At 40.6% G+C, this 20,940-nt stretch overlaps 1 protein-coding gene across 1 annotated transcript in view; it reads left to right on the forward strand.

Moving 5' to 3' along the window:
- LOC146863472 (uncharacterized) overlaps positions 1-20,940 on the forward strand; it is a 96,197-nt gene that overhangs the window by 17,420 nt on the left and 57,837 nt on the right. The gene's annotated exons all lie outside the window — the stretch shown is intronic.

The following is a 20,940-nucleotide window of genomic DNA, read 5'->3' on the forward strand; positions in this document are numbered from 1 at the left end:
CGCTATATAAAACTCTAAAAAAAATAAATAAAATAAACACGATGCTAAAGAAGGACGCTTACATACCTCCGACAACAACACCATCGTTGATGATTAAGGTTTACAAGGTCACCAGAACCTTTCTACATCCTGAAGTCACCTCACCCAGCAAGGTCTCACCTCTACCTCCAAGTCACCTGCTGTACATAGAGGAATCTGATGATGATGGCGGCCTGTTTGGTCCCGCCCACAGCCCTTCAGAACTGAATGTTAAATGCCGGGAGGAAGAAGATTATGAGAAGGAAGGGCATTATTATCAGATTATAAGCCTTGTGGATATTATTCCGACCCTCCATCTAGGACGGATACTGCACACCTTTCTGCTTGTTTGATACAGGACCTCCAAGCGATGCTCATGGATTATTCGAGGCGTTTTCTGCAACCCCCGGAACAGCAGCCTGGTGCGCCAGCACAACCAGTCACCCCTCTAGCTCCAGCATTGCTCCCTCTGCCAGCTACTCCTAGAATGACGCCTTTCTCCCATGTAGCAGCGCCACTGAGAGATGATGATGGATGATAAAAGAGAAGAGGACATAGCCATCTTTGGATGAATGGGATGACTGCGTTCTACCAACACAGTCCCCACCTCCGCAGCAACCTGCCGATTCACCTCCAGAAGATATCGAAGGTTTCCACAATCTCATGGAGAGGGTGGCAGTAGGAAAGTAGGATCGTTCTGGTGTTGATATCCCCACTGTTTGCCTGGTGTCAGGGTGTTTTGTATGTAGTTCACTGGGACCCTGCTAACCAGGACCCCAGTCACAGTGGTCTCTCCTTTAAATTCAATGGTAAGCACTTTGTACACCCCAAAATTGGTATACTGGGGTACCATTGTAAGTCCCTGTTATATGGTACTGAGGTACCAAGGGCATTGGCACACCAGGGATCTCCCATGGGCTGTAGCATGCATTATGCCACCCATGGGAGACCATGCAAACTGTGTCTGCAGTGCTGCCATTGCAGCCTGTGTGAAGTGCTGCTTGTACCTTTCACTTTGGATATAAGGTTTCCCATATATCCCGGTCACTGCACTTGTTTTTTTTTTTTTTGTTTCATATTTATTTACTGAGAAGAAAAGTTAACAATACATAGGAATAAGAATATGTATATAATATTATAAAATAACTTATGTTTTTACAGAGTAACAAGAATTTATATACAATAATAAACAATAAGTGATAGATAAGTTATGTAGAGTTATAGAGTAAGAAAGGGAAATAATTTTCGTACATATTTTGGAAAATAAGAGATAAAACAATTGTAAAGCAGAAGAGAAAAAAAAAAGAAAGGTAATAGAGAGAACCTAAATGAATACACAGGAGTTAGATAAATGATAATGTATGAATATATGTAGGTATGTATACACAAATTAAAGAAAGATTACAATATAGGGTTATACCATACGATAAGAGTGGAAGGGAAAGAATTCACGGATTATGAAGAAAGGGAGCCCAGACTTGCTGGAAAATGATCCCGTAACCTATAAATAATACGTTCATGAGATGCAGTTTGAATCATTGCTGCCATCCATTCTTCCTGTGCCGGAGGACTAGATGATTTCCAATGTCGTAGGATGCAGTTTTTAGCAGTGGAGAGAGCAGTATGCAAAAGACGAGGTTGCGGGCATGTAATAGTAGCAAGACTTCTAAAATCATGTAATAAAATGATAGAAGGGGTAAGAGGAGTGTGAAGAGAAGAGATCAAATCCTTCAAAGTGTCCCCTACATATGCCCAAAAATTCGGAATGGAAGGGAAATCACAAAGTATGTGAGGAAGATCACAATTAGCACCAGAACACCTCCAACAATTAGAGTGTGGTAAAAGTCCTGCTCTTTGTCATTTTAGAGGTGTCCAGTGCCAATCATGTAAGGTCTTAAAAAGGCAAAACTTCAAACGAGCCTCTCGGGTACCCTTGTCTAGCATGCCCAACCAGTCACCGTCTTCAATAATGATGAGCAGACGGTCTTGACATTTCTCTTCAAGAGCTTTAAGAAGTGGTTGTGAAAATAAGGGATTAATCAAGATACTATACAGGCCTGATAATACACCTTTATGCTGACCCCAAGTTATAAGATAGTCTAGAATAGGTGAAGAATTCAGAGACCAGGGAAGAGAACCAATACCTCTTTTGAAACAGCACGGTAGTTGCGAGTAACGTGCAAGCTGATGCGGCGGGAGACCAAACTCTTCACTAAGTGAATCGAAGGATTTTAGTTCTCCAATTAGGATAAGTTGATCAATCGTGTGTTTTCCTCTTGATTTCCAACTAGACCATTGGAGTGCACAGCCTTTTATCCGAATACTTTCATTACCCCAGAGTGGGGCTTTATAGTGTAATCGATGGGCAACTCAGAGGATATAAAATATTCACTACCATGTTTGATAAGTAGCTTGCATTATTGGATATGGGGGAGAGGAATGTGGAAGACGGAGTCCATAAAGGAAATCTAGGCCATCATTTTGATTAAGTACAAAGTATTCCATTGTGACCCATTGTGGAGGATCTGTTATACCCAGAAGTAAGTAAACTAGCTGCGAGAGCTGTAAGGCTAAAGAATAATGTTCTGAGGATGGTAATCCCAAACCACCATATGAGGGCGAGCCAATAATTAAGAAGCAGCCAGGTGGGGCTTTGTAGATCCCCAAACAAAAGATCGAATTTGGGCATCCACTCTAAGAAGTATAGACAAGGGAACAAGAAGTGGGAGCATACCAAGTATATAGCTAAAGTGAGGTAAGGTAACCATCCTCAAAGGCCTGTACCCTTCCGCACATAGAAAGACCTAAGAGAGACCATTTTGCAGAGTCAAGTTTCCATTTGTGTTATAAGGGGTGTGATGTTGTCTGTAATCATGTTTGATAGGCCTTTATTGACCAAGACTCCCAAATATTTTAATTGGGATGATTTAGAACATAAAGGAAATCCATCAATTAATGCTTTAGTGGTACCAGAAGAAATCGGTAGAGCCTCACTTTTATCCCAGTTCACTTTGTAACCAGAATGAGTCGCAAAAGAATCAATGATCTTAAGTAAAGCTGGCAAAGAGTGAGGGAGATCGTTTAACGGGAGCAGAATATCATCAGCATACAAGTATAATTTATAAGTGCCTCCTGCTATATGTATACCTTGTACATGAGGTGAATGCGGAATGAGTGAAGTTGCTAGTAAGAATAAAAGTGGGGGGAGAGGGCAACCTTGTCGGGTACCTCGCTTAATGGAAAAGGGATCGAATAAACACCCACCACAGTTGACTTGGGCTGTCGGAGTATCATATAAGAGACGAACTTTAGAAATAAATTGATCACCTGGGCCAAAGCATTTCATAGCTGCAAAAAGATATTTCCAGTCAATGCGTCGAATGCTTTTTCCGCATCCAATGAGAGAGCCACAGCATCTTCTGACATCCTATTTGCAGACCATAAAGTATGAGCCAGAGTACGGAGATGGTTCCTAGAAGACCGAACAGGGACAAAACCAAACTGTGATTGATGTTTAAGAGAGGGAATGACTATACGTAGGCGTGCCGCTAAAATACTAGATAAAATCTTTACATCACTATTTATGAGGGCGATAGGTCGATAACTGCTAAAGGCAAGTGGATCCTTACCAGGTTTGGGAATAACCGCAATCAATGATTTGTTAGAAATAGGACCAAGTGACTGTGTCTGAACTGCCTCTTGAAAGGCAGTACATACAGTATCAACAGTTTCTGCCCCAGGCCATTTATAAACTTCCACAGGAATACTGTCTTCTCCTGGAGATTTGTGATAAGGCAATTTGGCGATGGCTATAGCAATTTCTTCTTTGGTAATGTCACCACCAAGCAGAGCTCTACCTTCATCTGTAAGGCACTGGAGATTGATATCTGCTAAAAATGAATCTAGTTGATCTTCTGTTACCGATGTTTCAGGGTTATAACGTTTTTTATAGAAGGATGCAAAGGTGTCCACAATGTCCTGTGGTCGCGTAAGAATCTCACCCCTATCCGAACATAAGACAGGAATGGCCATAGCAAACTCACGTTGTTTTAATTGTGCTGCTAACAGACAACCTGATTTTTCACCTTGCTCATAATGTCTACCCTTTAGGCGCTGAAGAGCATACTCCGCTTTAGAAGTATATAAATTATTAAGCTCCAATTTAGCGAATTCAAGTTTTCGACGGTTGGTCGATGTAGGTAGATGTATATAGACGCATGAGGGAAGTTATTTGTGTCTCATATTCAGTACGGTGTAAAGAGTTAGACTTATTAGTTTCCGCAGCATCTCTCATCAGTTGACCATGAATGGTTGCTTTAGCGGCTGGCCAAAGAATTCTACCAAAGGTAACCGATGATTTGTTAACAGTTAGTAATCAGAAATGTGTGAACGGAATAGAAGCTTACCTTTGAGAGAGCGATGCCTTTGGCTATTCATGGTTTACGGCCTGGAGAAGCTAAACTAATTTCTAAAGTAATAAGGATAGGGGCACGATCTGATAGTGTGGCCCCAAGAATGCAGGATTCAGTGGCGATTGGTACTAATGGATGCAAGATGAGAAAATAGTCTATTCTAGACTGTGTGCCGTGGGTGAAGGAGTGAAAGGTGTATTCTTGATCAGAGGGATGACAAAGGCGCCAATGGTCCACTAATCTATGACCTGATGGTATATTGCCCAACAATGCCCGATCTCCCTCATTACATCTATCTAAAGGATACGTTCTGTCAGTTCTTGGGTCTCGGGCAAGATTCCAGTCACCTCCAATAATGTAACTAGAAGCATCAATTTCAATCAGTAAACGATGCAAACAGAGAAAGAAAGCACGTTTGGTCCCTGTTGGGGCATAAATCGAGACCACACAGAGGATCTTATCACCAATTTTCAGTTTTGCAAAGTTATATCTGCCTTCTGGATCAGTCCAAGTCTTGATTATTGTCATTGGTAAGGATTTATGAAGACGGATAGCTACACCGCATTTTCGTGGATGATTCTCATGAGGTGGAAGATGTGTCGTAAGCCCACAATGGACGACTTTTCCCACCCAATCTCGTCACAACTTAGAGGATTCTAGAGCATCTAAATGGGTTTCTTTTAAAAGAGCTATATCTGTTTTTTTTGTTTGGTGGTAGGAAAGTATTTTTTTACGCTTAATAAAGTGTGTAAGACCATGAACATTCCACGATACAATGCATAGAGGATGGGGAGCAGAGGAAATATTCAAAGCCATGTACAGCTTAGCAGAAAAGATAGCAAGTTATATGTAGGAAAATAAAGAGAAACGGCTCTAGATAAAAACAAAGAATAAATGAAGGTTACTTAGGAATACTAAGGAAGAATTCAAAAGAACCTATAATAGAAAAAATTCAAATGACACAAGGACGGGGAAAGAAAGGAAAAAAAAGAAGAGTGAGAGTAAAGATACTACACAGGGAAAAGGGTGCAGTATAAGGAAAGTAGAATTGTGCTCTGCCGGTCCTGGCTTGCGGGCTATACGCACCGGGGGAAGCCCCGCACAGCAATTGGCATATAAAGAGTGAATGGATATGGCAAGTAATAAACAGTGTAGGAAAAATTCAAAAAACTATGGATATGAGTAAATAATTAAGTATTATAGCATAAGATACATTGAAAGTAGATAAGAAGAGAAGTAAGAAAGTGTAATGGAAAAAGTAAATATTAAATAAAACCATTATGAGACTTAATAACAATTAAATAATGTAACAGTTGAATCTTATCAGAATGAATTAATATAAGGTGCAAAATATCAAATGAGTCCTACAATTACCTGCTCTTCCAAACGCCTGTTGTTTGGCGCCGCACTGTGGGGGCCAGCGGGGAGAGACATGCATTACCTGCTGCACTTTGGGAGGCCAGGGGAGTACCGCAAGGGAGTGGACCACAACTCCCATCTCCCCCGGCACCCAGCCATCGCTTCCCGCTTCCGCTTCCCTGAAGGACCAAAGCGCATCGCGCACGAGCGGCCCCGTACCTGCTCTTCCAGACGCCTGTTGTTTGGCGCCGTACTGTGGGGGCCTGCGGGGAGAGCCGCACATCACCTGCTGCACTTTGGGAGGCCAGGGGAGAGCTGGTGAAGCCCGGAGTACCGTCAGGAAGTGGACCACAACTCCCATCTCCCCCTGCACCCAGCCATCGCTTCCCGCTTCCGCCTCCCTGAAGGACAAAAGCGCGTCGAGCACCAGCAGCCAAGTGTGGGCCCGTCCACGCCCGTCGGAGCCCGGAGGAGGCTGGGCTGGGCCCCCCTCTAACTCCTTTCATTCCTTCATCTGTACCTAATATCTGGATTCGGTCTCAGCCTGGCCCAGTTGACGCAGATGGGTAAAAGGAAAGCCACCATGAATGGAGGTGAGTCATCTAACACCTTAGATGCCTTTCTTATAAGGTCCTCTGACGCTCTGAATAAGGAGATTCAGACCGTAGAGTGCAGATTATCACTGAGCGATCCAGCAGTGACCGGCCGTTCACCCGCCTGCACTACCATTGAGCCTCCAAATGCATCTGTGGAAATGCCGTCAATTTCCACGCTCCCTCCACCATCCAAGCAAACTGTAACTCGCTCTAAATGTAAAAACTCTCGGGCTGATGTTAGAGCTCACTCTTCTATTGCATATGTTGAGCAGCCGTCAAAGTGAAAAAAAGGGAGAGCATGATTAACTACAAAGTTAACATCTGTTATTTCATTAGAGGCTGCAACAGCCTCTACACCCTCTACACCTCTCGTGGACATTTGCTCTCAAAAAGGGAACTGTCTTTTACTTGCCTACTACAGCCACTCTTAGCAGGCTAAGTAAAACTGAGGCAACCCTAGAGTCCCTAAATCTAAGTATCATAAGCACTAATGGTCGCAATCGAGTGGGGGCCAAAGAGATGCACCTACCCACTGAGCTTACTGCAACATCTCAAAATTCATCAACCACACTGAATAGTGCGAGACCTGATAGCGTGGTTATTAGGGCAAGGGACCCACAACCAGCAGGTATCAGGGTTGGTGAAGTCCGAAATAACCCTCTAATTCCAAACATGCAAGTTGTTTATCCTCCTCACCCTCCTTCCCCTCACCCTTCGTGACCACAGGGGGCATCCATCCACTTCCATCATCGTTTCTACTGTCAGTGATACCTTCTAGAGTCTTTGACAATGAAGTGACAAATGAGATAAATTATCTTCACAATTTAAGACTGGACCTTCCCCTCACCTCATAGTCCTTGCCAATGTCCCTAAGCTAGTGCACCAACTCATTACCAAGACATGCCTTTACTTTAGATTAGCTAGCATGGGGGGGGGGGCGAGGGGAGTTATTACTGCACATTCTATTGGCGTGACAGGTGGCCTGAGTAGGGAATTCTAGGAAAATGTTCCAGGGGGATTGTGTGGTTGTCAACTTTAATTCATACCACCTGGTTCAGAAATTGTTTTAGGGCTAACCTGACACAGCTACACGGCATACCCAGATGTTTGCACTACACCGTGTCTTTTTCTACAGACCTGACAGACCTAATAATAGGGCCCAAAGCCTTTTAAACATACCTACCAAAAACTATCAGGAGCCTTCTCTTCTCCAGCCTGCCCCTCTGTTTTTGGACGTGCAAAGTGAGGCATTTTAACATTGCTAAAAACACTTTAAATTTAGCAGTCCTATCATTTTCTAATGTTTCTTCCTGTTATCACTTTCTTCATTTAAAAGAATCAAATGGAGACACTGTTCTTTTAATTAACTCTTATAATAACAATTTTAATGCAAATATGAAAGCGATTGTGGATATGTTGGAAAGAGATGTTAATTCCTTTTTTAAGAGTCTCAAGCAGCTTTAAAAAATCCTATGGGTGCGTGATTTTAACGCACATTGCTGTACGTTACCAAATAAAACAGCATGTGGCTTGTGTATCAATTCAGATGTTTCCAGTCCCCATTTTGAACGCCTATAGCGAAGCCCTGAATAGACTATTTTTTATTAATGACTTGGAAATTATGAATCCAACTGACCCCGGCTCTGGTCTATTAAAATGTAAATGTACACCTTTGGATTGACCAGTCAAAATTCTACCCTAGATGATCTATTGATTTCCTCGTCCTTGTGTAAACCTATTCCTAATATTGCAATTTACGCCATATGGATTCAGTGACCATCACGTCATAACTGCTAACTTGGTATGGGGAGGTACTCCACTGGGTCAGACAAGACATAGTAATCCTGTGATAACAAGGAAAAACAGGATAATTTTAAAATGGGAAACGATAGATAAAGTGTATATTTTTTTTTTTAAGTTCAAGTAATTTTATTTATACGCAAACTAGGTGACCATACATATTAGATAGAATGAGTTTTACAACACAACAATTCAAATCTGTTGCTTAAAAGGTAAAGGAATTGGACTAATAATACAAAAAAGAGTCATAATAAATGTAAATAGAATGGGTATATATGCATTCAAGGAAAATAAAAGAACAAATTGTGGAACAAACAGGGAATTAGGGTGGTTTGGGAACCTCCTGTTAAGATGGTGTAGGTAAAAACATCTTTTGGCTCTAACATCAATAAATGTTGTAACAGGTGACCACAAGACAGCACATTTGGTAGCCATTTGAGGAGGATACACAAAAGCAGTATCTAATCTATGATTGTGACAAACATTGTACCACCAGGCTCTATACGAAATTTTTGAAAAGTCTTTCCAATTGACAGTAATTTGTTGAAAAGCAAATGCTAATAATAAGTCAATAATCTTGACATTAGATAGAGCTCCATCCCAGATAGAAGAGAGGCTGCCCAGGAAGATATGAATGAAGGAAAAAGGATACTTAGAACCATAAATCAAGTTAATTTGTAACCAAACTTGCTTCCAGAAAGCGTGTACTTGAGGGCAGGTGAATAACATATGGAAGAGGTCGGCATTGGGGGAGGAGCAAGTCTAACATATAGCAAGAGTAGTGAAGAAACGTTTACAAAGAATGGCTGGTGTGAATAAAGTCTATTGTAAACAAAAAATAATGTTTGTGTGGTATTAGCTGCTCTGGAGGCTTTACGTAATTTGGACCAAATGCCTTCCCAGAGTGAGAGTGGCCAACATACCGCAAAATCTTTTTCTCAAGCTTCCTCAATCTTCGTCATTAGTAGTGCGTTGTAGGTGTTTGTAAATAGTCGAGGCATTGGGTGCGGTTTGTAACAGGGTGTGAATTCGTAAAGAGGTCTGTGATATGGTAGAAGTAGCAGGTATGATAGGGAGCTGTGAATAAGTTCCCAAGATAGTTTTTTTAAGTAAAATGTATTTATGGATGAAAGAATTTAGAAGGTTGAATGTCTGCTTAAGTCCGGTAAAAGGCAGAAACTCTGAATCCGAGAACAACTGGTGAATCCAAATCAAGCCTGTATCCCTCCAGGTTTTCCAATAAAAGGGTCTATTATGGATTAGTAAATGTTTATTGTGCTAAATTGTTGAGTGCAGAAAGATGTCTTTGGAGGTAAGGACATAGTCAGAAGGTAAATCAAGCAGTCTGGCCATATATTTTAGTATAGGGGTGGAAATGGATTGCGGCTTACCTGAGAAAGAAAGAAATTCACGAAATGAATAAGGAGATAAAAATAAACGTTCAATTGAGGTCCAAAGGGGATAATCTTCTTCAGAATCAAGCAACCATCGAGAAGCCTGACGTAGTAAAAAAGTCTTGTGATACGCCTGAAAATCTGGGAAATTAACTCCACCCTCTGTTTTAGGGCGAATCAGTTTTAATAAAGACATTCAAGGTTTCTTATTGTTCCTTAAGAAGGAGGATAATGTAGAATTTATTTTTGTGATTAATTTGGAGGGAATGGAAATCGGTAAATTCGAGATTCTATATAAAACTATGGGTGATAACATCATTTTTATGGTATCTAGGCGACCCCACCAGGACACGTAGAGGGGATGCCACTTACAAGTAAGTTCGGAAATCTTTTGATGGCAAGTACTCATACAGAGTACTACCGTTTCAGAGATGGAAGGTTTAAATTGCAAACCTAAGTATTTAATACAGTTTGACCTCCATTTAAATTGAGAAGCCTGAAATTTTGAGCTGAAAGTATGTTTTGTGAATGGGAGTATTTCACATTTGTCGTTGTTTAATTTGTACCCGGAAATGAGTGACAAGGATTCCACCTCTGCTAAAAAAGCCAGAATTGAGACTTCTGGCCCAGAAAGGAAGAGGAAAATATAATCGGCGTGGGCTGCAAGTTTAATGTGAACATTCGGTGTTTGGAAGCCATAGATGTTTGGATTTTGACGCAACTTGGACAGGAATGGCTCTAGGGCCAAGTTGAAAAGAAAAGGGGAAAGAGAACAACCCTGGCGTACTCCTCTGCCTAAATTAAAAAAATGAAGAAATCAAGCCATTAGCGCAAACTGCAGCTCTTGGATTAGAATAAAGGAGAGATACTAGGTTTACAACTTTAGGGCCAAATCCAAACCATTCAAGGGTATAAAATAAATATTTCCATTCAACTCTATCAAAAGCCTTCTAAGTGTCCAGAGCAATTGCTGCTAGGGGTTAATCAAGGTGAGATGATTTGGAGAGGATATCAAAGAAGGGCCTTGTATTATCTGTGATGACTCGTCCTTTGACGAAACCAGATTGCTCCTTTCCTGTAAGATTGGTAAGTAAGAGTCGAGACGTATGGCAAAAGCTTTAGAATTTTTTTTATAGTCGATATTAACCAACGAGATAGGTCTGTAATTTTTACAATATTTAGAGTCTTTACCTTCTTTCAGAATAAGACAAATGTGGGTCTCAGAAAATGAACCAGAAGAATGTTTGGAAGTACTAAGGAAAGTAAATGCAATTTGGGTATCAAAAATGTTGAGAAATTAGTATAGAATTCAATGGTAAAGCCGTCTGGGCCCGGAACTTTATCTTTTTTAAGTTTCTGAAGGGCTTCTAGAAGTTCATGCTGAGAAAAGTCTGATTCTAAGGGGGATAGATCCTGAGGAGTGTGTTGATATTATTGGATATTTGAAAAGAAGTGCGATAATTGATGATCTGTAGGTTGAGTTTCTGACGAATATAAAGATTTATAAAAGAGAGAGAATTCATTTAAAATATCAGCGTCCTTAAATTTTAGGAGTGAATGCTCATCAAAGATGGACTCAATATTTAGCTTGTTTTGGCGAATCTTTAAGTAATTGGCCAGGATGTTCCCTGCCTTATTTTTATCTCCATAGAATTTGGCGCTTGATTTTAATAAATAAAGGGAAGCATCCTCTATAGACTTTTTGTTGAATTGTAGCTTGGCGTTAATAAGATTTTTTTAAAGAATCTTGTGAGTGTGATGTATACTATAAATGTTCTAATGCCTTAATGTCCTGAAGAAGGTCTTTGGTGATTTTACGTGCAGTTCTTCGTTTTTTTGCTACATAGCCTATAATGAAATCCCGGGCCGATGCTTTCAAGGCATCCCAAATGGTAGAGAGAGACAAAGAGTCTGTGGTATTCCTTACAAAATAATCGGTAGAAAAGGAGGTGAAAGCTGTAGTAAAGTTGGGATCTAAAAGAAGTGAATTATTAAAACACCACCTTCTGGGAGCGTTGTTCCTGGGGAGGATGTCAAAACCAATTGAAACTGGTGCATGGTCCAAAAGGAGGATATCTGCAAAAGTGAGGGATTGTGAAATGTTATGAGATACAAAATCGTGATCAATTCTTGATTGGATATGATGGGTTGGGGAATAAAAGGAGTACTCTCTAACAGTCAGGTTGCAAAGGCACCAGGCGTCAAGCAACTTGTGTTGATGTATGGTGTGGGTAAAAGATTGATGTGACTTGTTGGGAATGAAGGACACTTTGAGTTTCTATCTAAAAAGGGGTTGATCACCTGGTTGCAGTCGCCTGCCATTATAAAATTGTCTTCAATGCAATGAGAGATGTGGTTGGCCAAAGTGGGCCAAAAGGAGGAGTTGCCTCCTGTAGGTGCATAAACATTAAGAAGAGAGACTACAACACCCTTTAGTGATAATTTTACAATGATCCACCTCCTTTCATCATCCGATTCTTGTGATAAAAGTGTGAATGGTAAGGATTTACGACATAATATTGCCACTCCATTCCTTTTACCATCCCCAGGAGAAAAGTAAGTCTCACCCACCCAGCCTCTTTTCAATTTCATAGATTCAGTATCTGTGAGGTGGGTTTCTTCTAAGAACACAATATCAGCGTTCAACTTAGCCAAATGTGATAAGACTCCTTGTCTCTTAATGGGAGAGTGTAAACCCCTGATGTTCCATGAGACTAATTTAAGTGACATAAAGTACTAATGTGAAATGATAAAAACAATAAAGCAACAAACCAATTCAATAAATTAAATGAAAAACTAACAATAGGATAATTCAAGCAAGTAATATAGAAGTCCAAATCGTTGCAAAAACATTGTATAACCATAAAAGAGAGAGAAAAAAGAAAAAGTGGTTGAGAGAAGATGTCAGAGAGAGAAATAAAGAAAATCAGATAAAGACATTGAAGTCTGATTTCCTACAGAAGTTATGTTTAGCGTTGAAAAGTATAGAATGAAGACATAATCGAACAAGGAGTTTTGCGTGCAAAGAGAGGAAAATAGACAAAAAGAAGGAACTAAATAGGAAACGGAGTAGAAGATTGGATTGCAATATATAGAGCGGAAGATGGAAGGAATAATGGATTTGGGGGCTGAAATCATGGAGGTAAAACAAGGTATTGAGGTCACCATATTGAAAATAAAAGGAAAGCTGTAAGACAAAACAAAGAACAAAAGACAAGACAAAACACATACTTACAATGAGGGAATACAAATCGAGGGTGGGTGGAACCACATGGGACATGCGGAACTTCATGTAAGGACCGGGATATCCAAGGAGGGGACACGCCATATCCTAAGCAGCACTTTAGACAAAGGATAAAACAGAATAATAGAAAGGTTTAGTAAGGCATTAAGTGGTCAAATAAAAAACATTTAAAAAAATGAGTAAAACCGCGAACCTGAGAAACGCTAAAACTAAATAACAGTAACCATAATATCAGAAAGACTCTAAATAACCCTTCAGGTATGATAATCAATAAACATTGAGAAACCTGCGAACAATTTGACGTGAAATCAATGATACACAACTACAAAAATCAGGTAACATATGAGGAAGAAGGACTTGAAGAATTCACGTGATCCATCTTGTTTGAGTTGATGAAACTTTGCAGACCGATAGGATCTTCATAGGAAGAGGTTCTGTTATTAAACGTAACTTTGAATATACAAGAATGAAAGAGACCATATCTTGCTCCCATGGCACGAAGATCAGATCTCATGTCGAGGAAAGCTTTGCGCCTTGCTGCTGTGGCTCTTCAATAATCTTGTGCAAAAAATAATGTAGACCATGAAATCCGCTGAATTGCCTTGGCAGCCGTCAGGACTCTAAGTAGATATGAATATTCTAAGAAATATAGGATAACACCCCTGGGTCTTTGCGAGGAAGATGAATTGATGGAGATCTGACCAAGTCTATGAGCGTGCTGGATATTCAAGGATTTATCCTCGGGCAGGTGCAAGATTTTGGGGAGAAAGGATTTGAAGAAGGTAATAGGGTCTGATCCTTTGACTCCTTCATTCAGACCATAAATACGTAGGTTGTTTCGTCTATTGTGATTTTCCAAATCCTCGACCTGCTTTTGGAGTGTTGAAACTTGCGACTGCATGAAGGAAACTGTTTTGGGAGTTTAATCTACTGATAAAACCTTGTGTTCCACCTCTGAAATTCTAGAATCAAGTTGTGACCAACTGTCCGAGAGTAATTGCAATTTGGAATTAGTTTCCTCCATGAAGGTTTGGGCGGAGAGGGAGGGTCCTGCTTTAGGCATTTCACATTGGACTTTCCTGGTATAGACTTCAATTGATCCATCGTGGCAGTGGTGCTCTGTGGCTCAAAAGATCCAAAATCTTCCAATTTTGAGAGTTCAGAAAATAGTTTCGAGTTTTTAATGAAAATACGTTGAGGTTTAATTGCAAGAGAAGAAGAGCCTTTTGTTCTGCCCATTAATTATTTATTAAATCAGTAGAATAGAAGTCATGTGACAATTGAACGTGGTGCAGCAGAGGACCAAACATATGAGGTGTGTGATGAAAAGGAGATTATGATTATATCATACTGCAAAAAACATCATGCACAAAGAATGATACAGCCGCCACTGTGGATAAGTTATACAGGTGCTAGGGCAGAACTTGTCTTCAGTTTTAACATAAAGGTGTTCCTGTTATGCTGCTCAAAAAACAGGAGGATTGACTGGGCATATCACACGTGTGCAACAGTGCATTTATATAAACAGGCTGGCTAATGTCACCTTCATATTCTCTGAGGGAAAACCTGCAGGATTTATTAAGATGGCGTCTTCAATAATGCTGGGGCAGAAAAGAGAAGACATGACAGAAATGCACACTTGATTCCATAGTAATGCAAGGAGCCTTCACAAGAATACAATAATAGGCTTCTAATACGAGGCGCTGGAGAAGCTGTATTGTGGCAGTGAATTCACCTGAGGTGAAAAGAGCGAAGCGCCGCCGCCTCGCATTCCTCGCATTCCACAGACAAAATGGCGGCCGCGATATTGCGTACCCGCCGTCAGGCGTCCTTCATTAAATACTGCAGAGTTGAGGTGCGCTGACAAACAAAAGTACGCACGTTCAGCGCCTGGGTCATTCACATACCGGGTTCGTTGTCTGGCTGCGTGAAAAACAGTCTCCGTGCGCGTCTCCCCGTCCCCGATCCGGGAGCCTCACAGGGTTGCCGCCATGCCGTCCGGGTGCCAAGCCACACCCCCATAAAGTGAAATTTATAACAGGTGTGGTTGGCAATAGTCTTGATGATATTATGACCTGTCTGGCAGCTAACCCTGATCCAATACCGACATTAACAGCCTTTAAAAGGATATTGTCAGAGGCAAAAAAGTTAATAACTAGGGAAAGAGGAACTTACAGAAACCCAGGCCCTAAATGGTTTGACCAGTCCTGCATGAAGGCTCTTTCTAACTTGCATTTAGCACTTAGATCTACCCCAAGGGATGCATCACTGGTTGAGCCCCTACGGCTTCGTTACTCAGAGGCCGGGAAGCAAAGAACTAATACTCTCAAAGAAGAAGCTTGGGAGAAACTTCATCAAGCGGCTATTTAAAGAAACTCACAGGATTTTTAGAAAGCCATTAATGCCCCATTCTTGAAACCTGTGGAAGATCCGAGCACCGCGTACCCCGTGGGCGAGGATTCTTGGATCGCACATTTTTCCTCCATTTTTATTTCCCATATGGAGAAGGTGGTCAGCCAGTGATTACCAAATAGCCCTCCCACAAATGTGCCCTTGTGTTTCAATTTACAGGAAATCAGACTGGCCCTCTCACAGTCCTCTACTAATAGAGCTTCTGGGCCAGATGGCACTCCAGTAGCCCTCTTTATGGATCATCCTGACCTGTGGGGGCCGGTGCTCACTAATGTTTTTAATGTAATAGCCGTAGTGGGTCCACCTGATTCGTGGAAGAGGTCTATCATAATCCCAATCCATAAAAAAGGAGACAAAGCCCAGCCCAAAAACCATCATCCTATCTCCTTACTAGATCGCACCGCCAAATTGATGGGTGGTGTCTTACTTAATAGATTAGAGGAGTGGGCCACTGACAATAACATCTTGATCCCAGTACAATACGGGTTCAAAAAGGGGAGTGGCACCCATGGTCAAAGCCTCAACCTGACCCTTCTAATGGCCAAGTACACTAAAGCAAAGCAGTAGAAATGATATTTGGCATTTATGGACCTCTTAGCAGCATTCAACTGCGTAACCCATCGCCGTCTCTTGGAAATAATGGCAGAAATGGGTATTGACGAGGCACTAACCACCTTTATTAGACAGCTTTATTCTTCAGCTTTGGCAACCGTGCGTTATGGAAATCAGGGCGAGTGCTCCAAGTTGTTCCCAATCTTGAGGGGAGTCCGTCAGGGGTGTGTTCTTGCCCCATTCCTTTTTTTTCTATCTATACAAATGGGGTATAAGCACCCCTGCTGAACTCCACCCCGGACGTCCCATTGATTAAGAATGTACGCACCCCAATTCTGCTATATGCAGAAGATGCTGTCTTAATTGCTCGTACTGGCCGAGCCATACAACAATATTTAGGGATTTATGTAAACTACATGAGTAGCCTAGATCTAAAAACAAATGAGGCAAAATCCCTGGTTCTACTAACTGGACGTAGAGAGAAGAGGTCTCCACATTTTTATATAGAAGGGCGTGAACTGGCCCACACTGACACCTTTTCGTACCTCGGAATAACCTTTGAGACACAACTGTCCTGGTCCAACATGATCATAACAAGAGGCCTACCACTGGAAAAAGCATTATAGCACTTAATTCCTTTACAAAGAAATTGGGTGCAAAGCCCCTTGAGACGATCAAAAAGGTTTATTCTGCTAAAGCAATATCAGTGGCAACTTAGGGGGCAGGAATATGGGGTTACACCAATGCTCATTCTCTCCAGACCATCGAAAATTCCTTTTGGAAAAGACTTATTGGCCTCCCAGCGAGTTGTTCCAACTTTTTATGCCACACTGAGCTGGATGTCCCTTATATCGATGATATAATTAGGCTGGCACCCCGATTGCTGTGGCATTCCATCTGGAGCAGAACAACGGTAAACCTTACCCAGAGATTAATAGAAGATTTATCACTTTGGAACACGTACTAAAGATTCTGTGGTTACCATATATCAAAAACAGCCTTACCTCTCTCGGTCTAGGCCGATTATTCTCATCTCCTTTATTCTAGTATCACAGTATCGAAAAAAGAAATTAAAAGATAATTTTTTAATCAAAGGACACTGGAGAGATCAAAACTGAATTGTTCAAAAGTGCTCATAAAAATATATTTAGAGAGCCCAATTAATTAGGTAGGCGTCCTGGAACGCCTATCTTTTGTGACTAACTTACGCCATAGATTTATCATAGTAAGGTTTTGTTTAAACCTCATTCCCTATATGCTTTCTTTCCCAGCTGGTACTTACTCCATAGCGGATCTTCCACCCTGTCCGTGTGATGGCTTCTCCCCTAAATCAAATCTACACATTCTCTTTTTTTGTAAATTTTGTAAGATGCACCGCAAAAGATTCATATGCCTGCTTTTGCGCAAAAACCATTTTACCCGGCCCTGTAAAGTTTACAATTATTGTCTAATGAATTAGTATATTTTACTGTGACCTCATATCTTCTACTCTCAGGGAGGACTAGGCGGCTGGACCACTTCGTCCTATGAATCATGAATTTAACCTTGTTTTTAAATCTATTGTTTTGAACAAATCACTGTTACCATTTGAATCATGAAAGATGTATTCTCTGGAATGTATATTTTATATTGTGCTTTTTGTACGAGAAAAGGATATAAACAATACTGAAAAAAGAGAAGAATAAAGAATATTCGCTTCTAAATAGTGTGTTTTAGAAAAAATCTAAAGAAAGGAGAGAAACTGAATATTTTGGAAATTGAGGCAAAAATATCAGAAGATAAAATACATATACAGTCAAATGAAGGACTAATAGTAAAGATACTTATAAATAATATAATGTATAACTTTAAGGCATTAATTCATATATATAATGTGTATCTTAATGAAAAATATATCAAAGAATTGTAATAGGAATAACGGTGCTATTACATAAAAACTTTATAAAATAGTGAGAATGAGTACAAATAAACCATATTTTATATACATTTTGGAGGAGAGGGAGAGAGGATGAAACATCATTTAAAGTAGATTAAAAAATATAAAATATAACAAATACAGCAAGTAATGTATAATTGAGTAAATAAATAAATAGATACTCATCAGATCAGGACTTCAACAGATAGTAGTGTATGTCTATCTTATCAATTCTTCAAGATATTATTAATAGAGTAGAAAAACAAAATCAAGTAACAGTTTCATCAAGTGATGGAAGAGGTTTAATTGGAGAGAGTGACTTGACTTGTCTCTGTCTCTCTCTCTCTCTCTTGCGTGAGAGCAGCTGCTGCTTGTAGGGCTTGAACACGGTCACCAAACAAGCGTATATTTCTATCTGGATCTCTTCCTCTGCTCTGAGAACGTGCTGGGTTACGCTGGACATCAGAGACCTTTTTGGTTGCTGATGGAGAGAATGAAAAATGAATCTCTGATAAGGAATCAGTATATTCCATTTGTTGGGGAGAAGCCTTGTCTAAGAAGCATCGTAGGTCATCTGGATTGAAGAAATGTTTTGATATGCCATCCTTGGTAACTTGCTGCCGTGCTGGTTCAAAAAGACCGTATTTAACGTATAACTGGCGCAGGCGAGGCCGAAAAGAGAGAAAGGCTTTGCGACGCTCATTTGCTTTACTGAAAAAACCTGCAGATACTCAGATCTTATGACTGTCAAAAATATATGGACCATGCGTACATGCTGCTGTGATTAATTGTCGAGCTTGTTCATGTGGCAAAAAGCATACAATAAGTGTACGTGGTTGTATATTCTTTCCCACTATAGGGGGACCAATACAATGTGCTCTTTGCATTTTTAATGGCGGACCGAAAGCAAGGCCTGTAATTTTCGGAAGAGTTGCTTTTAGAAAGGATTTAGCATCTGATCCTTCTATTCCTTCCGGAAAATCAGAGAAGCGAACATTATCACGGCGGTTTCTATGTTCCAAATCAATCACTTTGCTTCTTAGAAAGAGAAGTTCTTGGTCTCTATCTAGTATGCTTTGGAGACAATTCTCAAGTGTGGTTACCCGATCTGTAAGACCATCAAGATGTTTCTGGAAACCTGGAATATCAGCACGTATGGATTTAGTCTTCGTCATGAGAGCAGAGATAGATGTCTCCATTTCATCCAAACGTCCCCCAACAGCAGTAATCTCTTGAAGAATTCGTTCCATAGTAGAGTCTGATCCAGTCGCCATCATAGAGGTGGAGGATTTTTGGGCTGCTAGGACAGTGTTGCAGATTTCTGAGGTAGAGCGACTCTGGCTTAATATCTCAGAATAAGAGGGTTGTTTGATAGATTTACTAGCCGATTTACCAGAAAGCATTCCAATCCGTCGTTATGTAAAAATCGTATTCTGGTAATTTATTTTTCCACAGCTACAGAGGTCTCTGGAATAGAACTGTTCAACCCGAGATAAGGGCGTCACCACTTTGTAAGTTGTTTGACATTAGCGCACACAAAACACTTTAAGGTGCTATCAGGAGAAAAAGCAGTATTTGAAAGTCAATATTACTAAAAGCAAGGACTCCTTCTTCTCCAGTAAGAGATATATTAGATAATTTGCCTAAAATAGCTTCAAGCATTGCAGATATCTGGTAACTGAATATATAGCGCTTGTATTCAAATTGATATTAGGCAGTAAAAAAAAAAGAATAGTCCATACTTATGAAGTTTCTTGTGATGCGAGGAACCCAGCACACTATTTTACTGTCAGAAGAATAATTAGAAGGCAAGTAGATGCATCAATCCTGAGAAACTCAAACTAAATGCCACAATGTGGCCAGTAGTGCGTAGAATTCCTCATATCTGACAGGAACAGAAGTAAAGACAAATCTAATTAAAGCCAGAAATGCAAGCCACTTATTAAACAAAGGTGTACTGTCGTTCTTTAAGCAGCAAAGACATCCAGCAACAAAGGACATAACTCTCCCAAGTTGAAGTCAGGCAGTGAAAAATAGTCTTTATTTATAAAGATGCCGGTGTTAAAAAGAACTTAGTACATTTATTAGGCAGGCAGAGGCATCTCTCGTGTATTTTTTACACAGCTGACAGAAACAGAAGTGAAGACAAGTCTAATTATAGTCAGGAATGCCATGAGAAGTAAATGTTTCAAAACAGACCGGAATTCTCCAGAGTCATAAATCTCCTCAGACGCATCTTCGCGCGCTTCACTGAGCAGCCCTCCGCCTTCCGCTCGAGCTCTGAAGAAAGGTCGACAGTATTTATTACTGGAAGCCTCTTCAGCTATGAAACAAATACCATCATAATCCTGGGATCCTCCGCATCATTGACAGTCGATTTTAAGCTGTCTACAGGACCTCAGCAAGCACTCTTCACCGCCCAGGGCTGCCCAAGATACGGAGTTCCAGCGGCCATCTTGTAGCGTGACCGGACGTGCTCCAGGTCACTGCACTTTTAACCTATTAGTCACCTCTAAGGTAGGCCCTTCAGTCCAAGGGCAGGGTGCATGGTTCTAAGTGTGAGGGTACCCCTGCATGAGCAGAGGTACCCCTACAAACACCGGACTCCATTCTGTGAGCTTTGTATGTGTGGGACAGCCATTATAAGGTATGTAGAGGACACTGGCAAGTCGAGATGTCCAACTACATTAAGACTGCCCCAGACCTAGTCATGTTGTAATCGTGCAACTATACCGATTCCAGTGTTAGTTGCATAATACCATTGTATTGATTTGCACTCCCAGATAATAGAAAATACTGTCCTCCCACAAGGAGGCTCAAACATGACGAAGCAATAAAAACAATACAACACCACTTGGAAAGGGATTTTACTTTATAAAATGAAACACATCAAAGAATAAGGCATGGGGTTTTATTTATGCAATGATTTCTAACAGAAAGGCTTTCCCAGATGTCAAATGAACAGCATTCAAATGTATATAGAGATATAGAGGTATATATGTATATATATGTACAAGCAATCAAATGCAACTGTAAAATGCATGGATAATAACATGAAATGAAACATAAGCAGACATTGCTGGAGGTCCTGCAAGAAATCAGAAAGATCTATACACTAAATACATCAGATATTACAATCACTGAAGACTTGGATGTGCACAGAGGCACTCACACATCACAATGAAAACACCTCAGATGATGATAGCCACTGGAGATTTGGATGTGCACTCAAAGTCAA

Source organism: Triturus cristatus, chromosome 2_2 (assembly GCF_964204655.1).
Source record: "Triturus cristatus chromosome 2_2, aTriCri1.1, whole genome shotgun sequence".
Lineage (NCBI taxonomy): Eukaryota > Metazoa > Chordata > Amphibia > Caudata > Salamandridae > Triturus > Triturus cristatus.